At 49.1% G+C, this 18,295-nt stretch overlaps 1 protein-coding gene across 26 annotated transcripts in view; it reads right to left on the reverse strand.

The window, feature by feature from the left end:
• Epb41 (erythrocyte membrane protein band 4.1) overlaps window positions 1–5,726 on the reverse strand; it is a 154,099-nt gene extending 148,373 nt beyond the window's left edge. For 3 of the 26 annotated variants that reach the window (XM_063287573.1, XM_063287566.1, XM_063287560.1), the window contains exon 1: window positions 5,441–5,620. The gene's annotated coding sequence lies outside the window, so the exon portion shown is untranslated. Of the gene's footprint in view, window positions 1–5,440 lie in introns of all 26 variants that reach the window. The other 23 variants (XM_063287570.1, XM_063287572.1, XM_063287557.1 and 20 more) reach the window with 15 other exon arrangements.
• Between the last annotated feature and the right edge of the window lie 12,569 nt (window positions 5,727–18,295).

Here is an 18,295-nt window from a genome sequence, read left to right on the forward strand (position 1 = left end):
AGGAATGTGACTATATCTGGAACCCTGTGGGATCCCTCCTCACCCCTCCCAGCTTCACATCAAACATTCCTGCCTGCCCTTTGGGAAGTTCCCCACCAGAGCTAAGCTAAAGGCTCTGCCACGCTCTCCCAGAAGGTCCAGATGCTTAGCTCCCCCATCTGCGTGACGGGCCCCACTCAGGCCCCAGGACCCACAATTCACAACTGGATGGTGAGATAAGGGTCTTCTATTTTCTGAACCTCAAAGATAGTGTACACTTTGTGTCCAGTCTTACGTTTTCTGAACCTCAATGATAGTGTACACTTTGTATCCATTAACTGTTTATTTAGTCGGACACAAAGCATATAGCTGGGTACCTTGCAGATCCTCAACAAGCATCTTCATTCAGAAATGTTCACTGGGCACTACTAGTACATACCATTCTATCCGTGGTGCTTAGAGACATAAGCAGGAACAGATTAAACAAAAACGCTTGCCCTCCCTGGGGCCTATGTAGAGGAGCAAATTCATGCATCTGGAAGGTATCAATATTCTCATTTTGCAGAAGTGAAAGTGTGATACAAAGAGCAACCCATTTGTAAGTATCCGCAGAAGGAGTCATCTGTCCTAAAGACCTCAGGGCCTTTCTCAGCTCAGCCCAAAACCAGTATCCATCATGTCCAATATCAAGAAAGAACGGACTCAGCTTCTTAACTCCAGATGCCCTGACCCCTTGTGCCTCCCAGTGGCCTCAGAGGCACATACACCCTTCAGAATGGCAGAGTACAGCCAGTTACGTCAAAGCAGTACTCACCCACAAGTAGACGTTGTTGTCGCACAGCCAGGCAGGGAGAGACAGCGCAGCCATCGTCACAGCAGCACATGGAAGCAAAGAACAGAAGTGAGACATGGCACAGCTCTCAAACTCTGGAGTCCTGATCAGCTGTACCTGGGCCAGTGGGGAACCTGTCCCCTCCTCTACCCTCACCCCCACCCAGAGCGCCTCTGGCACTCTGATGACCAGATTCCAGGTAGGGAGCTATCGTCTGAAAATCCACCCTGAGTTCGTCAGGCTGCCCTGGGCCCATTCTCCTGTGAGCAGCACCAGGTGCCAGGTACTGAGGATGCCGTCTGAAGTCACACAGGACCTTACCCATGTGAGCCTCTGGTGCAGCATGGAGCGGTGGTGTAAGTTTACTGAATTACCTCTGTGATGCATGCATCAAGGAGACCTTAGGTACCTGGGGGTCAAATCCTGCCTCCACTTACAGCTCTACCACTGGTGCCGCTCAGGCAATCTCCTAGCCTCTCCCTCCGCATTTCCTTTACTTACCTGTAACACGGAGGGCAGCATTCACCTCCGCCCCTCAGGGCTACGTTGGAGTCTAAGAGTTCACACATGTAAGACTTTTTGAACAATGGTTAGCATATAATTTGTTCATAACTTGTAGCTACTGTGACTACAGGGGGCTGTGGATGGGGACTTTGGAGGGACCTGGTATGGCTGAGATCACCGTCTTCTCGACAAGAATGCTGCGGTTGGGACTGAGGGAGATAATGAAAAATGAAGTCCCAGCACAACGCCTGGTCACTATGATGAGTCTGTAAGCACTGCTGTGACCTTAGGGTGTCCTCCAGCACATCCTCACCGTGCAGGGGCTCATCAGGGCTATGGCAAATGCCCCCCAACAAACACACCCAGTGCTGCAGCTTTGAACCAGCCACCATATTCTCCCAATTTTACAGATTTCTAGTTTATTCGTCACAGTTACCCAAACTCTGTGATGGTGAAATTGTTACTGTTCCCATTTTATAAATAAGGGCAGGGGGGGGGGTGAAGGGACTCCTTTCTGTGTCCTGGGTGGCATCATATGGGTCTCCAAGTCTAGTGACATGATCAAAGCTCATGTCTGCTTGAATTCTGTTCTCTAAATTTCCCTTCATTTCTTCCCCTTGGTTTCTGTGGTTCTAGCTGCACCGCCCTGACACGCCTTTGAATGCTTTCACCTTTAACTCAATAGTCAAACAGCCAGCTTAGGGTGCAAGCTGTTCCTAAAGCCACCTCTCCTGGCTCAGTCACTGGCACCTTGACCCCCTATAGCTTACCTCAGCCACTAATCATTAAAACATCCAGGGACATCTGCATTCATTCAAATCCACCTTTTATAGATGAGGAAACCGAAGCCCAAAGTGGACTCAACATTACTTTTTAGTGCCCAGCTCTTGAACCTGGACACTTTAGTAGGTATGGGCCTCTGAATAAACATCAGTGGGCTCTCAGTTCCAGGTGTCCCCTCTCTCTCTTTCTCCAGCCTGTTTCCAGCTTCCCAGATTAAACATCCCAGAACTCAGAGCTCAATCCAGAAGTCACTGGACATTTCTACAGGTTAGGACTAGGGAATGAGCTAGACAGGTAGAGTATTGGGAAATGAAGACTTCGTGTCTTAGGGAAGATGAGGCTTCAGAGTTGGCTGCAGGTTCAAATCCCAAAGTCACAACTGTGTGACTTTGGTTAAGTCAGTTTGCCCCCATGATTGCCTGTAGAACAAGGGCAATGCTTCATGAGGGGCTAAAGATTAACCAAGTTGGTGTCACATACAAACTTAGGAAAGAAAATAGGCAAGGGCCCTAACTAATTAGAGAACAAAGCCAAAAACAGTCTGTGGGCTCATGACAGGCAACTTCAACCTAAGCCCATTCTAGCTCTTTGTACAGTATGAGTCTGTTCTAAACCAGGTCATGAAGTGTGATCTGTTTCTGCTGTCAAAGGTCACCAATACAGGAAACAATGACAAGGGGCGCTAGAACACACAGAGACTCAGGGCTGATTTCCCTCTTGATATTAGAGAGGGAAACTGAAATCCAGGAGGAAAAGTACCTGGCCCACAGACTATGAAAAGATAGAAGCTTGTCCTGTGATAAACCTTAGGCTCTAGGGAAATCCTGAACACACACACACACACACACACACACACACACACACACACACACGATGTGCACAAAGACCTACCTGTCTTATAAACCCACTCTATGGCTGGAGAGATGGCTCAGTGGTTAAGAGCACTGTCCAGAGGTCCTAAGTTCCAATCCCAACAACCACATGGTGGCTCACAACCATCTGTAATGGGATCTGATGCCCTCTTCTGGGGTGTCTGAAGACAGCGACAGTGTACTTATATATAATAAATAAATCTTAAAAAAAAAATAAGCCCACTCTACAAACCCACCCCAACCTGGGCCATGAGGCCTATGGGAGTATCCTCTCCAGTACTGTTCCTGGGAAACCTGTGTGGCACACAGTAGGTGCTCAGGAGGCTTAAGAAACAACCAAGTGAGGTTTTCTGGGTCCCCTCTAGGCCTCTCTCTCTCTTTGTATCTTCCCTCCTGACTCCCACCCTCTCTCACCCTGTGTCCAGGTCCTAACAGCTGGGCCTAGCTCCAGCTCACAGAGTGCTGGGCCTGCCCCTGTGTCAGCATCTTCCCAGCCAGCCGGGATACTCCTGCTCGATGCAGCCAGCCAGGCTCCTGGCCAGGGTCCACTCTGCAGAGAGGGCGCTGGCTCAGTCAGAGCCTTATCCCCACTGGCCTATGGGGGGGGGGGGGCAACCTGGGAGTCCTGGGAGCTTCTATTGGCACCCAGCGCCTACAGAGGAAAGCCAGTTTGGTCTAGACAGTGTGACTATGTGTTGATCAAGAGACAGTGGGACTGTGGGGTGCCACCCACACATCCAGCCAGTCCACCCAAGCACCATGCTGCTGGGACCTGGCAAGCCTTAGCTGAATCTCCTCTATACACAGGGATTCCCCTCAGGGTTCCCCCACTCCATTCCCTTCTTAAAACACTGGCATATTCTCATAGCAGCTACCAATCTGGCCACTGCATACTTAATGCTTCATTTGATTCTGCTAATGCCTATAAGGTCTAGATTATTGGGGGTCAGGGGAGTGCTGGGAGAGAAGACTGAGTCAAGTAAGGTCACGTCAAACAGTAACAGCTAGGCTAGGATTCAAACCTAGTTCTTCTGAGTGAAAAATCTGTGTGGTACTGTTACTGCCCCTCCCTCTCCGTTCCCTACAGCCTCTGGTTATTTTCTTCCCAGACCCTGCATCTCCTTCTGCAGTGTCCCTTCCCCATTCCCACAGTTAGTAATTCCCTCCCCACAACGGCTGTAACACCTTGTTTCTGTGCAGCCAACAGGTACCACAGACTGCCACTGGAAGTTATTTCTGAGGTGTCTGCCTTAGGGGACCTTTGAAGGCAAGGAGTCACCCAGCAGGTGTTTCTATCTCTCTTCTTCCTCCATTCCCAAGCAAGTCTCCCTGGCCTCCCTTCCTCCCTCACCTCAGCCGCCTGTCAGCGTCGACCTCCATCCAGGTCTGTGACCGGGTGAGGACTACAAGTGGACAAGAGCTTACTAAAGTGTGGGGGAGGGGAGGCTCTGCGACATTGCTCTGGCCTCTCCCTAGCCCATTCAGTAGCTGAGGACCCAACCCGGTCTCGGCACCAAGCGACTCTCCCTGGAACTCCCAACTGCCTTAAAGCCCACTCGAAACCAGCCATTCTCCTAGAGCCTCTACGTTTAGGAGAAGGCTCCCGAGGAAGAGAAGGGAATACCTTCTCCCTGTTGCAGGAATTTAAGAGATAGGTTAAATGCAGTCATTGTCTCCCAGGGGAACCCGAGGGCCCTGGAATAACTGTACACAACCCCTGAGAGAGAGTGCTCCCCTGTCCTTTCAGGGCAGATTCGGCCTGGGATCTAAGTCTCCGCCTCCAGTCTGCAAGGCTGCAGAGGTCCGGTCCTCCCCCAAAGAGGTGGGGCCCCCAGGAAAGTGCGGCTTGAAGACCAAGACAACTCTTTACAAACACAGAGGGCAGACAGGAAAATATGTGAGACAGGGAACTCAGAGACGACGGAGTAGGAGCCTGACCCCGAGCAGACCCAGAAGATCTGAGGCAGAGGAAGTCCCAGCCTGGACGCGAGGGCGTGCGTCCGGGCGGTGACTCAAGGGCCATCCTGACCGGCAGAGCCAGGGCCGTAGCTCGCGGGTCCGGGGTCCGGAAACTCAGAGTCAGTTACGTAAGGACCCGAGCAGGGCTCCCGGGGTCCCCCTCCCACCGCCCTCTGGGTGCCCAGGAGCACGCGGGCTCACAGGGTGGGGCTGCGCCCGGGCACAGAGACCTACTGCGGACGAACACCCGCGACAGGACTCCAGGTCCGGAGCGAGCTACTGCATGCCGTCTCCCGAGCTCCGCACACCCTCGACTTTGAGACTCCAGAACCCCTGGGGACCTCAAGTTTGGAGCATCAGCTCCAGAACCTCCAGCACCCCCGCCGGGGATCCCGTGACCCTCGGCTCGCAGCTCCCGGGACAGTCCGGGTCCTTGGGAGCGGGCTTCTGGGTCTTGCACCTTGTCCTTCCCAGGCACAGGGGCCCACCCCCTAAGGCGGTCCAGGCTCACCTGGGCTGCACAGGACAGGGACCTGGCAGGGACCTGGCCAGGCCGGGCCGGGCCGCGTCCTCGCTCTCCGAGGCTCTCTCCCTTTAAGAGGTTCCTGCCACTTTGCCCCGCCGGGGGCCTCCACCTGCACTGACAGGGCAACTCTGATGCGAGGCCCCGCCCTCCCCTCCGGAGGTCCTCTAATTGGTGCAGACAACTGCCAATCTTTGGGGCGGCAGGACCGGGCACAGCAGCCCGACTGTCGCAACCGGGAAGGGGCGGGGGCTGCAGGTGCGGCCAGGCCGGGACGCCCAGCCTAGAACAGCTCCTGATAGAGTCGGAGCGGTCAGGGGAGGGGAAACATGGAGTTCCTGGATTGGCTGGTATGGTCGCTGACGTCATGTTGCAAAAGTATAAAGCAATTTGCCACGTGGTGCTGACCCTAAGGCATTAGGATGGGATGGGGGTTGTTCTAGGGGAGTTAGGAAAGTGACCTTGACAGCGTAGAGTTACCTGAATCACCTGTTTAGCTAATTCATTCTGTGTGACCTTGAACAATCCACTTCTCTGAATTTCCTCAACTAGAAACCCTCTGATGTTTTCCTGAGGATAAGTGACATTTGTTAAATACCAACCGCAAGTCTGGGACCCCAAAATGTGTCCATTAACTGGAGTTCCTGGTTTCTCTTGTGCCTGCTTTGTTCCTCTTCTCAGTGGCTTCCTCTCTCTTAATGATCTGTCCCCATCAACCCTGGAAGAGGTATATGTAATCACTGGCCTAAGACCCCTCTTCTTCCTCTCATTCCAGACCTGCCAAGGTCAGGAAGCTGGCTGACTCCCAGCATGAACTCATCCTAACTAAACTACCCCACAATTTCAAAAGCTCTTCATGAGATTAAGGCCAAATCTGCCTTAGGATTCCCACCTACAGAGGGCAAACATAATCCCCCTTTTATGCAGAAGAATCAGAGAGTCAAATCGTAAAATCATGGAATGTTCACTATGCCAGGGAGCCCTGGAGAGTGAGTCTCTCGTTTGGACAAATGGGGAAACTGAGGATCACTGAGGGCAAATAACTTCCTGAGTTTTGGTGACCTGAATGTTTGTCATGGAGGGGGGAGGGGGGAGTCACTTGGCACCGGAGAAACCTTTTGACTCCTTTAACCAGAAATCTGGATGTTTTAGGACTAGTTATATGAACACAGTATGAAAACCTGGGACGTAGCCCCAGGCTCCCGAGCAGACCAAAACCCCTCTCTCCTGACTACCCAAGGCAGTGTTGGCATTAGTCAAAGCTAAAAACGCAGATGTAGACTGCTTAAATTATCTCAGATTTGAGTCTGCAGGTAAGCTTGTTCCCCTGGTGGGGGGCGAGAGGTAAAATACGACGTTGCGCCAACCCGATGTAGAATTACTGTGCTGATTAACTGAGAGCGAAAAGCTGCAAACACAAATATTCAATCACGGATCCGGTATTATTTTTTAATTGCTCTCATGTGTACCCATTCACGCGTGCCGCAGAGAGAGGAGACTCTGAACTCTTTAATTTGGCCTCGGTAAACAAGGGCTCCCCCTGCCAGCTGCCTCCTTTCCCCAGACTCAGTCTAAGGTCTGCCAAGAGGAAAACACCAGCCCTGGGATGGACAGAGTCGTTCTAAAGGGCTGAAGAGGCCCCACCTCTCCGCTCGGGCGCGAGGCTCCAGCTCCGTTTGGTTTTGCTGCGAGTGGGTGACTCAGCAGTGCCAGCTGCCTGGCCCTGCCTGATTAGCCTGTACGCCTATGTGTGAGCTTGTACTTGAGAATACATCTGAGAAAGTGTTTGTGAAGCTCTGTGTGGGCTGTCAGGGTACTGGGGCTGGGGGTTGGGCTGGGGAGGGTGGGTGTGACTTTACATGCGGAGGATGACTATTTGTGTCCCAGAATCACATTGCCTGGTTCTGAACTATCTGCACCTAGAGACTTTTGTCCGACCCCTGGAACCTCTGTGCAGAGGAACCTGTGTGTTTCCTGTTGAGGCACCGTATGGACATCCAATGCCTTCTCAGGGAACCCTGTGGGGATCCACGTTACTGAACCGCCTCTGACAGGGAATTCTTAGCGCCTCCCCGTGGGCCCTACCTGAGAGGCTCCCTGGGAGAGGTGACTGACGTCCTGAAGGGACAGTTAACATTTCCTTGCCACTAGTATTTTGCATTCAATCTGCTCATTTTCTATCATTGAATTCTTCCAGTCAGAAATGTGTTTGACACGCCGAGAGCTGACGTGACAGCCACGCAGTTCTGAAATAACTTCGAAGGTGGCAGGCAGGGCACAGCTTTCTTCTGGAGGCTGAAGGCTCAGTTTGCTGGGGCCTGTGGGCAACTGATAAGCTGGGGGGGGGGGGGAAGGGACCTGTTTGTGTCAGCCGCTCTCCCCTTCTGAGAATGCCTGAGCCTCCTTATCTTGTTAGAGCCTGGGTGCTGTCCTCAGCTTCAAGTGGGCATGAGCTGAGTGATAAAGTTCCCAGGGAATAGAAGTGTAGAAATGTGTGTGTGTGTGTGTGTGTGTGTGTGTGTGTGTGTGTGTGTGTATGAGAGAGACAGACAGACATGTGGGTGTACATATGTGAGAACATCTGTTTCTTCAACAGAACTTTGTTTAGGACCTTTTTCGAAGTTAACGCCCCCCACCACACACACACACATACACACACACACACACACACACACACATACACACACACACACAAAGGCATGGTAGCATATCTACAATACCAGTTCTTGGGTTGAAGCAGGAGAATCTGTCCAAGGCCAGCAGGGCACATGAAATCCTGAAATCCTGTCTCAAAAACAAAGCAAACAAACAAAAAGTTAATTCCTCGGGGGTGGAGGGGGGGATGGGGGGTGGGTGGGAGGAATTGGTGGGGAGGGGAGCATGCTCAGTGCCCCTGGGTCTTTAGTCATAATATCTTAGGAGGCTGAGGCAAGAAAATTGCTTAAGAGAACTTTCATAGCCTCCGCTACCCTGTCTCATAACAAACAAATTAAAAAAAATAAAACACAACCTAGATAAATAAACAAAATTTACAAGCTTCCAAGTGGGCTGGCAAGATAGCTTATTGGGTAAAGGCTTCAGCTGTCAAGCCTGAGTAGATCCCCAGGACCAGGGGGTGGAGAGAACCAACCCCCACAAGCTGACCTCTGACCTACACACAGGGGTTGAGGGTAAAAAAAAAATCTTTATATTAAAAACCTGCCAGATGTAGTGGCATACACCTATAAATGCTAGCTGGAGGCAGAAGGGTCAGGAGCTCAAGGCCATTCTCAGCTACACATTGAATTCAAGATGAAACTGAGAAGCCTCTGTAAAACTCTGTCTCCAAGAACCACTAAAACCTTCTAGTTCAACAAACAGAAATATTGACCAATAAACACCCTAAGTCCAGAGGTAGAAAGAGGAACTCAGCCAGGCCCAAGGCATGGTGGGAAAGAGGAACCGAAGGCCTGAGGCAGCCAGGCAGCTCTAACCAGCTGCAGTTTGAATCCTGCCTCTGCCTCTCTCAGGAATCTCAGCCTGTTTCTTCATCAGTCAGATGATGTAATGGCTCTCACCCCTGTCTCTCTTTCCCACTGGAGCCACTGGAAGAGAAAGCATTTGTACGTTCCTCTCTGCAGGGAGGGGAGGAGGGGGAAGCACGCCCTTGCTGTGATTCATGGCTCCTATGAGGACAGCCCTGAACTAATGTGTACTCAGAGCTGGGAAGGCAATGTGGCTCCGTCTGCAGCGTGAAGAATGTTTTCTGGAGGAGGTAACCTTCCAGCTAGATTTTGTAGGATGAATTTACTACGTAGGGATGGGAGAGTACATCCCACGTGAAGGAGCGGCCTGCATAAAGACTCTACGATAGGAAAATAGTAAAAATACGTGTTCCGGGAACAAGACACACGGGCTGGCAGAGTGAGCCAGGAGAGCAATGTATTAGACGCCAGGCACAGAATGACAGATTTGGGGATGGTTGGGGACTGGGACCATTCTTATGGGTGTCTGGCAGCCATTAGCGCAGGGAGACTTGGTGGTGGGGTGAGGACTCAACTATCAACTATCTCAGAAGGGCACACTGGGGACATGGGACAAATCTCCAGATTGAGCAGGTGACATATGTAAGTGTCCTTTGCCCCAGGCTAGGGGGGTTTCAATGGGGACCGGGGTAGGGGGTGGGAGGTAGGAGGGTGGGACCCCCAGACAAATTGTGTTTAGTGTACCTGTAACCCTACCAGCAAACGCTGAAGAGTTCTGAAAGGCCCCGCTGCCCACAAGTTCCTCTGGTTTTGTTGCAATGTAAGGCTGCTGCCAATCCCGCAGGGAGAATCTGCCAGAGGAAGATGCCACTTCCTGCTGACAAGAGTCCTGGGTGTTGGGAGATGCCTAGTGCCTCATTCCCTACTCCCTTGCTTTATAGATGAAGAAAACGGAGCTCAGAGACCTGTTCATGAACACAGTCCCTAAGCAGCTTGAGCAGGACTTGAAGACACCACCTTCATTTGCTGGGAGAGCAGGAAAGATTTGATCATGCTTGGGAAAGCTGAGAGAGTTACCACGCTTCAAAAGCCAGGGAGAAGAAAAGACGGTGTTTGGCGCCACCTAGTGTTAGAGAGTTGAGTAGGCCGAAACATGGAGTTAAGCTTTCTTGGCATCCAGGGATTAACTGGACCAGCCTCTCCTCCCTGTAGTTTGGGGATAGGGGCTATGGGAAGGGAGTTTCAGGCATGAGTATCCTGGATTGCACAGCCAGATCACACAACTTGCTAAAAGTCACCAAATACGGTTATTATCCTGTTCCTTAGCTCCTCCCTAAGTGCCCTTAGTGGATTTAACTCAATGACAGCAAATACATAGGTAGCAAGAAGAGGCTTTAAGTTTGAGCTTCATCCAGCATCACGACACTAGAGAGATAGGAAGAGGCGGGATGAGCTGGGCTGGGAGGATGACTAGTTAGGCAAAGTCCAGACTGTAGGGTAGGCAGTTTGTTTAAGAGAAAAGTGTGGCCAGATGGAGTTTCATACTCCAGTAATCCCAGGACTCAGGAGGCAGAGTCAGAAGGATCACTGCAAGTTCAAAGCCAGCCTGGTCTACCCAGGCCAGACAGGACTACAGTGAGTCTCAATCTCAAACAAAGAAAAAGGAGGGAAAACCTCAGCCAGGCATAGTGTCTGTGTCAGGCCTGTAATCTCAGCACCTGTGGATGCTGAGGCAGGAGGATTGCCATGAAGCTAACATCAGTCTAAACTACACTCTGAAGCCCTGCACTTCCTCCCCCTAAGCACAGACATGTATTTCTTTGCACCCAGGACACTGAGGCAGGAAGATCTGGAGGGCAGCCCAAACTGTGTAGTAAGATTCTGTCCTAAAAGGAAGGTGCATACAGAGAGATGGCATAGTCTGCAGAAAGCCTGTCTTGCAAGTTTAGGACCTGAGGGGTTTTGTTAACATTTATTTTTATTGGTCTGGAGAGATGGTTCAGTGGTCAAGAGCATTTCTTCTTCTTGCAACAGACCTGTGCTCAATTCCTAGTAACTAATGGTGGCTCACGGCCATCTGTAACTACAGTTGCAGAAAAGCCAACTCCCTCTTCTCAATTCCGAGGGCACCAGGCATAAATGCAAGCAAAACACTCATATGTTATAAAAAAAGATTGCCTCTGAAATTATGAGGATTATAAAAGATAAATATAAGCCTTTAACATACATGGTTCAGAGAACACGAAAGACAACCAGTTATTAATGTCATTGTTACTACTACAGAAGGGCACAGCTTTGAAAGAGAGACACTAATATCTTCCACAAGAAGTCTACAATGTGGGCTGGAGAGATGGCTCAGTGGTTAAGAGCTCTGACTGCCCTTCCAGAGGTCCTGAGTTCAATTCCCAGCAACCACCTGGTGGCTCACAACCATCTGTAATGGGATCTGATGCCCTCTTCTGGTGTGTCTGAAGACAGCTACAGTATACTCATATGCATAATAAATAGATCTAAAATTCCAATTTAGAAAAGACATTTATAGTAAAATGCTAAACACTAAGCCATTAAAAATACTTATCTTCATTTTTATTTGTTTGTTTGTTTTTTCCTGGAGCTGGGGACCGAACCCAGGACCTTGCAGTTGCTAGGCAAGTGCTCTACCACTGAGCTAAATCCCCAACACTATCTTCATTTTTAAACCCAAGGGTGGCTCCTCCTCCTCCTCCTCCTCTTCCTCCTCCTCCTCCTCTTCTTCCTCCTCCTCCTCCTCCTCTTCTTCCTCCTCCTCCTCCTCCTCTTCTTCCTCCTCCTCCTCCTTCTTTGAGACAGGGTTTCTCTGTGTTGCCCTGGCTCTCCTGGAACTTTCTCTGTAGACCAGGCTGTCCTAGAACTCAGAGGTCTACCTGCCTTTGCCTCCCAAGTGCTGGGATTAAAGGCATGCACTACTACGCCCTGGTTGCCAAGTTTTCTTCCCAGTACCTACATAAAAAGCTGGGAGAGTGGCATAAGTTTAGATATCCGGAAGTGAGAAAACAGAGACTGACAGATCCCTGTAGCTCCATGGCCAGGCTGACCTAACCAGCAAGCCCTTGGTTCCAAAGGGAGAGCCCGGTCTCAAAAACAAAAACAAAAAAGCAAGCAAACAAACAAACCCCAGCAAAATGGGGCCAGTAAAGTGGTTCATGCAAGCAAGCCGTCCTGAGCTCAATCTCTGGTACTCAGATAAGGGTGGAAGGAGGAAAACAACTTCAAGAAGTTGTCCTCTGACTTCCACACGTCTATCACAGCACAAGCACTAATGTTAATACATTTAAAAATAATTTTAAAAAACAACAAGGTGGATGGCTCCTGAGGAACAACACCTGAGCTACTCTTCCAGAGGTCCTGAGTTCAATTCCCAGCAACCCCATGGTGGCTCACAGCCATCTGTAAAGGGATCCAATGCCCTCTTCTGGTGTGCTTGAAAGCAGAGCACGGGCTGGAGAGATGGCTCAGCGGTTAAGAGCACCCGACTGCTCTTCCAGAGGTCATGAGTTCAATTCCCAGCAACCACATGGTGGCTCACAGCCATCTGTAAAGGGATCCGATGCTCTCTTCTGGTGTATCTGAAGACAGCTACAGTGTACTTATATATAATAAATGAATAAATCTTTAAAAAAAAGAAAGCAGAGCACTAGTATACATAAAATAAGTAAATAGATAAATATTTTAAGAATATGCCTGACACATGTGCTTGGGACATATGGAAACACTGGACAGCAGATCTCATAAACCTGGAAGCCAAGCCCCTTCCTGGAACCCATGAAAATGTAAGGCCATTCTGGACCTGTAGGTTGAAAGAACCCCGGATCGGGGAGACCCTCACTCAAGTCTCAGGATGACTCGACCCCCCAAGAACTCACGAGAGACCGATCTTGATGCAATCAACAAGAGGTTTATTGATAGGGAAGGCAGAAACCAGTGCACTGGGGTCGAGACTCATATCCTACACAGGAGTAGAGGAGTTCGACCTCGAATGGTTGGGAGAAGGGGTATTTAAGGGAAAAACCATACCAAATCACAAGGAAGAACCTCCTGTTTCTCATGATTGTTCTTTAAGATATTAATCTAACTTTATGGTTAACCAGTTCCTGCTACTATGGTCAGCTGCTGTTATGGTTAGCTGCTATTATGGTTAGCTAGTTCCTGGAACAAAGTGACTGAACCAGCTGGTGCAATTACTCTTTCTGCAATCAGCTAGTTTCTGGAACAGGCAGTTCCAGGGCCCACTTTTTTTCTTTCTTTTGGCTTCAACTTTTGTCTAGGGGGCAATTTTAAACTTTCTCCTTTCATGGTTAAGTATTGAAAAGATTCAGAAGCTAGAACAGGATGTAGGTCTGAGTTTCACAGCCCCTTCCCCAGGCAGGGCTCCCCCCCCCCAACTCCTGGCTTCTTTGGTGTGCTCCTATACTTAGAGCCAGGTTGGCAGGTGTCATGTAGGAAGAGCTACAGTGGGCAGGTGCCAGAAGTCATCTAGGAAAGGATATGGCAAGCAAGTGAGTTTTCTGGAGATGGCCCACTGCTTTGCATGGCTGCAATGGGTGAGCCCTGAGGGTCCTTAGAGACGTCATCCCAGGAAAGCGTCTTGATTTTTTTTTTCTTTTTTCTTTTTTTCGGAGCTGGGGACCAAACCCAGGGCCTTGCGCTTGCTAGGCAAGCGCTCTACCACTGAGCTAAATCCCCAACCCCGTGTCTTGCTTAATATGCCTTTCCCATCAATATTCCATAGCCTAAGGATTCCTAGGCATCAGCAAATTGGCAAATTGGGCAAATGTCCTGCAGATCAACATGAAGAAGAACTTTCATGAATTAATGCTAGATGAGTTAATTAGAGCATTCCTGATTTGATTCAAATAATTTTAAGAAGAAAGTTTAAGGGGATGGTCTTCATCGTTTTACCAGAATGATGTAATAAAGAATGAAGAATAGAATGTGCCCCCCTTCATATAGTAGTAAGTGGAGGCTGCATAATAAGGAATACATTGCGCTTTCATAAATTACACTAAGAAGAGAAACAGGCTTGGGACAAATTTGTGATCAAGGGAAAACATTCATCCTAGGTCAGGTCCAAGGATGAGGCCACAGGTGTGCACGGTGATAAAGCAAGGCCTTGTGAAACTGTTACTGTGAACTTATAATGAGCTTATGGAATGAAACGCTGCTTTGAACTATTGACATCCTTTTGTAACTCCGCCTTTGTGTAACATTTTATCTATGAGGAATTTTTGTCTAAGAAAGTATAAATTGTGTGTGTATGTGTATATGTATATGTGTATATATGTGTATATATGTATATATATGTGTGTAGGTGTGTGTGTGTGTGTGTGTGTGTGTGTGTGTGTGTGTGTGACTTTCTTCCTTTTTTCTCTCTGGCTCACAAAGAGTTAACAAACTCCAAGCCTCTTGCCAGATCAGCTAGAGGCCCTAGAGGCAGAAAGAAAAGAGTTCAACTTCTTTTCTTAATCCCCTGCTGTTACCAGCAGGAGTTAATTGCCAGAAGCCAGTGGCTTTTGTCCGCAGAAATTACTAAGAGTAAGCAACTTTTGTCCCCCAAATTGCCGACACCAGTCTCCTGCCTTCCTCTCAGAACTGGATTCAGGCTGGTCTGGGACCGTCTTCTGGACCTTCTGCTCTATTCTGTAGAACCATCCTTTCTCTTCCAGATCGGGAGGACTTGTCTCCTCGGGTATGACAGAGCTGTTGGCGGAGCCTCTGCAGTGCTGTTGGCATCTCTCCGTGGTCAGAACAAATGGGCATATCTTTTTGGTTGTTGCACTAGTTATTGTGGGGGAGGGGCCACGTGCGTGTCATGGAGTATGAGGCTCTCTTTGTTCGGTTTTCATGCTGGATGGTGGGGATTGAACCGTCGCTGCCCATCCCTAGTCTGTCTCTCCCTACTCCTTCATCTGCACCCCCTCTGCAAAGCCAGGGGGTAAAGAAAAATCCAAGGCATCCCGACAGCCCTTGGGAGTAGGGCACCGAGGAAGGGGGCCCATCTGCAGCCCTGCCATTGGATGGAGGACGGGGGCGTGGCTTCCTGGGTCGCTGCTTCCGTTTAATCTGCTAACAGTCTGGTGCACCGTAAGTCGTGCCCATGGTTGAATGAGTAAGTTGGAGGAAGCAGTTTAGGAGAAGGAGGCCCTGTTGGGAAATCATCCTTCCCGGTTGCTCTCACCCTCCTGTGAGTTTGTTTCCTGACCCGGAGATCTTGGCTGTGCTTCATGTGTGTCTCAGCAAAAGTTCTTAGCTTGGCCTCTTTCTGTTCAGAGCACCATTGTATCAGAAGCAGCTGTGTGACTGTGGGCAAGTCGCTTCCCTCTTTCCTTCCCTCATCTCCTCATTAATTACAAATACTCATTTTGGGGCCAGGAATGTAGCTCGTTAGTAGAATGCTTACCCAGAATGCACTATACTCCATGCGTGATCACTACCCGCATCAAATAAAACCAGGCATGGTGGTATCTGCCTATAATCTTAGTTTTAAGGAGAGAGGCAGGAGGACCAGCACTTCCGAGCCATCCTCAGCTCCTTAGCAAGCTGGAGATCCAGCCAGAATACATAAGACCTTGTCTCAAAAACCAACAACAACATGGATCCTGCTCCCCTAAATGGACTGTCTTGTCTGGTCTGCCTCAGCGGGAGAGGATTCACCTAGTCTGGAAGTGACTTGATATGCAAAGGTAGGGGTTTGGGGGAGGGGGAAGGCACCCAGAGAGGGACTCCCCGTTCTCAAAGGAGTAAGGGAGGGTGGAATGGGGAGAGAATCTGCATGAGCGGGTACCGGGATGGGAGGAGACGGGTGCAGGGCTGATATTAGGCTGTAAAGTGAATGAATGAATAAATAAATAAAACCCCACTTTTTCCCTTTAAAATGTCCATTTAAAATAGATTGCAAAACAGTGAGCTTTGGGGGCTGGAGAGGCAGGTCAGCAGTTAAAAGTACCAACTGTGGGCTGGAGAGATGTGGTTAAGAGCACTGACTGCTCTTCCAGAGGTCATGAGTTCACAATTCCCAGCAACCACATGGTGGCTCACAACCATCTGTAATGAGATCTGGTGCCTTCTTCTGGCCTGCAGTCACATATGCAGGCAGAATGCTGTACATAAAATAAATAAATATCTTTAAAAAAAAAAAAGTACCAACTGCTCTTCCAGAGGACTTGGATCCACAAATTCCCAGCACCCACTTGGGCTCAACCATCTGTAACTCTAAATTCAGGGGGTCTGATGCCCTCTCTGGCTCCCAAAGGCACTAGACATGGTATACAGACACACACACAGGAAAAAGAATAAAGACACAACCAGACACATAAAAGAAAAAGAAAACAGCAGACTCCAGGACGGGAGTGTAGCTCAATGGGCAGAATGTGTGCCTATGGAGCAGGGGCCGTGGGTCTGATCACTTGTCAGGTATGATGCTTGTGGCACAGCACACTGGATGCAGATGCAGGAAGATCTGAAAGTCAAGGTGACCCCCAGAGACATAAAATTTGAGGCCAGCCTGTGCTACATGAGATGCTACAGAAGGAAGCTCAAAAATAGGTGGAAGTCATTATGACATTTTCACATGTGTATTCCTGTAATATGTTCATAACCACATCCCCATTTTCTCCTCTTACTCTCCTCCCCATCCCTCCTTCCACTCTCCTTCCTCCCACTCTAAGAATACCCACTTTAGGTACAGCCTGAGTTGGCCTGCCAGCAACCCTAACTTAGTAACTGGGCAGGAGGCAGGACTCTGAGGTGGGAGGAGCTTTTGAGTCCAGGTTTCTAATAAGCCTGAACAATATAGATTCTGCTTAAAAACAAACAACAGAACACTCCATTTTAAGGTATTTTTAGGGACGATGGTATAATAGCTTACTGAGAGAACACCTGCCGGGTGTGTACACAGCCCTAGGTTTGATGGACAAACATGATAGATAGATAGATAGATAGATACATACATACATACATACATACATACATACATACATACATATTCATAGATACAGAGATGAGATAGATAGATAGATAGATAGATAGATAGATAGATAGATAGATAGATAGATAGATAGATAAGCAGACTTTTTTTTCCTCTTTTTTTTTTTTTCCCGGAGCTGGGGACCGAACTCAGGGCCTTGCGCTTGCTAGGCAAGCGCTCAACCACTGAGCTAAATCCCCAACCCCGCAGACAAATTTAAAATAGTGTTTTGCAGAGGGTGGTGGCTCAGGCTTGTAATCCCAGTACTTGGGATACAGGAGGGTCAGAAGTTCAAGGTTAGTCTTAGTTACACATTGAATTAATTAATAGGATAGCCCGAGACACATGAAACCCTGTCACCAAAAACACGGGGGAAAAACTATAAAGTGTTTTCAGTTCATTCAATTAACATCTTTATCAGGAGCCAACAGCTCCAGGGATGAGGCCACCAGTCTGGCAAAGGGGCTGAAGTGTGTGCAGAATGGAAAAACTAAAAGGGAGGGTGCAAGTGCAAGATGTGGCCTGTAGGTGGCAGCAGTGTCTGTGAAGTTAGGGACCCTCCAGCAGCTCCTCCGACATTTCTTCAAGTCAAGCTGTTGGGCTGTTTAAGTGAACCAATACAGGTGTGTAAGCGTGCCCCTGGCAGGAAGTGGTGTACACAGTGCATATCATGCCTGTAGCATCGACACACGTGGGCAGGTAAAGGAGCAAAAACATCCTGGAGCCAAGAGTGAGTTTTTGCGTGAGAATGAAATGTACCCCAAGTACTGGGAATGTATATGCACAGTCTGGACTGTGTGTGTGCGAGTGTGTCTATAGTTTTATGTGAGTGTGTGGTTTGGCACTTCCTGGATTTTTTTTTAAGCCCTGTGACCATGTGATGAAGGTTCATGATCCTGTGGGAAGATGCAGTTAATGCCCCATTTTCTGGAGGGTTCTAGGGTACCCTGGAGACACCTGGGTGCCTCTGGCAACAAAGAAACATACCCAGAAGTCAATGGACTAGTGAATCACTTATATACCAGTCTCCTTATTTTCCATTTTTTTGTCCAAAAGTATATACATATATGTGTGCCTGGTTCCTGCGGAGGTCAGAAGAAGGAATCGGATCTCCTGAAACAGGAGTTACAGGTGGCCATGAGCTACTGTGTGGTTGCTGGGAATTGAATCAGCCAGTGCTCTTAACTGCTAAGCCATCTCTCCAGCCACTGTGGGGTGTGTGTGTGTGTGTGTGTGTGTGTGTGTGTGTGTGTGTGTGTGCTCGCGCACGCGAATTATCCTGGAACTTGCTCTGTAGACCAGGCTAGAACTCACAGGATCCACCATCCTCTGCCTCCTGAGTGCTGGAATCAAAGGCACCCAGCTTCCTTTTTCTCT

Source organism: Rattus norvegicus, chromosome 5 (genome assembly GCF_036323735.1).
Source record: "Rattus norvegicus strain BN/NHsdMcwi chromosome 5, GRCr8, whole genome shotgun sequence".
Taxonomy (NCBI): domain Eukaryota; kingdom Metazoa; phylum Chordata; class Mammalia; order Rodentia; family Muridae; genus Rattus; species Rattus norvegicus.